This window comes from Etheostoma cragini, chromosome 21, assembly GCF_013103735.1.
Source record: "Etheostoma cragini isolate CJK2018 chromosome 21, CSU_Ecrag_1.0, whole genome shotgun sequence".
NCBI lineage: Eukaryota > Metazoa > Chordata > Actinopteri > Perciformes > Percidae > Etheostoma > Etheostoma cragini.
In genome coordinates, this window is record NC_048427.1 from 15,354,463 (window position 1) to 15,356,806 (window position 2,344).

Here is a 2,344-nt window from a genome sequence, read left to right on the forward strand (position 1 = left end):
CATTTTGTGTTTACTTGTGTTGTCCTTGACTATTGTTTAAATTGGTTTGATGTTCTGAAACACTTAAGTGTGACAAACGTGCAAAGGAGCAAGAAATGAGGAAGGGGGCAAACACTTTTTCACACCACTGTATTCCAGTCTGGGATTATCCATCAAAATACTTTCCTTTAATTTTTGTCTAAATAATTCCTAATTTCTGCTTTTCTAACTCAAACATTAGGTATAATTCCCTATAAATAAGGTTTATTGACCATAAATTCCAAAAATAACTGTAAAACTAAAGTTATTAATTTAGTGTTATGTAGCGTTGAAAAAGGAAAAAAAAATCATTCAAAAAGCGTCAAAAGTGTTGAAAAAAAGGGTCAAAATGTTTGAAAAAGAAAAGAAAAAATATTTCAAAAAATCGTCAAAAGTGTTGAAAAAAGGGTAAAAACGTTTGAAAAAGTTAAACATTGATAAAAAATATCAACTATACTGTTCTCATCTGACATGAAACAGCAAGCTAAACTCGTTCCTTCAAAAAGTATTCCTCCAATGAACAGACGGTGTGTTGCACTTGGCAGGTCATTTTAATGAAGAAAAGGTAAAACTGAAATGACAAAAATATAACAAATACAATTAAGTATTGGTCTGTTGCATTACCATTAATAAATAAATAAACTTACAGGTTGCACCTTCAAAATGTCCTAATTAAGATACAGGTAAATAATCAAAACTAAAGTCAGCACAAACAAATAATGTATCCCTAAATTAGTTCTTAAGTTGTTAAATTAGATATACTCACTGGCGATGCCCCATGAACGAACACAAGATGGATGGGTAAGGATTGAATCAACTACATGTGCTTTTTCCCGAATGACACAAATTGCAGCACAACAGGAAAAGCCCACAGAAAACCGAATTACAAAATAAAACACACACTTTCAAAATAAAAGCAAACACCATTAAACAGTCTCTTTCGTAATTACACCACATCAACAGAAGTGTTGATTTTCAATTTTGACGTGAAGACAACAGAAGGGATAATGGTCCACTTGTGGCTCGTGAGTATATATCTAACCACTTGTAAAGCGCAAAGAGGAACTTTTCCTCCATATCGCATCCGTTTGTGTTAGACGCTGTGTTTGCAGCCTTGCCAACATCCGCCGACAGCAATGCCCAAGTGATGAATCAATTTTTGTTGGCTGCCCTTGATTAAGCACTTATTACAGAGGCTGACAGCTCAGTACTGAGTTGTTTACTTTGAGGGGGAATCTATCCTCAAGTGCGTCTTCATGTGTAAATGGAGAGGAGATGACAGGAACAGTCACAGCGAGTGCAGTGGAGCTGTTGCAAGATGACGCAAGAACAAAAGTCTTTTTCTGTCTTCATTAATTTACAGAGAGAGACATATGTGACACCACTGAAGGTCTTCCCGTTAAGCTGCTTGTTTTGGATGTTCACGTTTGGCTTGGAATGCTCATCACACTCATATGATGATAATGTCCCAAAATACCCAAATACAGAGGAGTGGAGGGGGTCTTAAACACTTTTAAATGGTCCCTCCCTACATTGTGTCCATCACAATGCAATATCCGTTAAAGGCAAAATAAATAAATCAATGTCAAACCATTCTGAATTAAGTTTTGTAGTGCTGCAGAGACGTCCTGGCCTACAAATGGTATCCTACAGACCAAAGAAAAAAAATCTTTGTTTGTGTACAGATCCTCACAAAACTATATCATTTACATTTTTAACTTTAATATTTGTCAAAAATGAGAATGACCTAAAAATTAGCATTCCCTCCAACATCGTTAATCATATCGCAATATTACTTAAAATAATGGCAATTAAGTGTTTTCTTCATCTCATGCAGCCCTAGTTTAAAGCTTAAAGGGGCTGTTCTTGATATACTTAGTAACAAAAAAACAGCGGACTACGATTGCCAACACACAGCGCTGACCTTTCCGCAATATAATACATGCATACACGCATACCTATGTTTTTCTTATGGCCACTTGCGCTAACATTGACGCATTGACTATTAAAACAAGGAATAGAGAAGCTTCCATTACAACCCGGGTGCCAGCCATGTGCGACGTCACCCATTGGTTTGTGGAGATATGCTATGAGTTGTTGAGTTTGCAGTTAAGGACGCAGCCATCCTGGTTGTGGATGTGACAATTTTAGACGAGAGGGAGGAGCTGCTTACACTCTACATTACACGCTTTCACTGCCAATCACATCATAGCCAAGCCCTAAAACATACATATACTGTATGTATATATGGGATATACACTCACCGGCCACTTTATTAGGTACACCTGTCCAACTGCTCGTTAACACTTAATTTCTAAGCAGCCAA

The 2,344-nt window shown here is 36.7% G+C and overlaps 1 protein-coding gene across 2 annotated transcripts in view; it reads left to right on the plus strand.

The window, feature by feature from the left end:
- The window catches only part of mapk8b (mitogen-activated protein kinase 8b), a 45,273-nt gene that overhangs the window by 36,932 nt on the left and 5,997 nt on the right, over positions 1-2,344 (plus strand). The window lies entirely within an intron of this gene.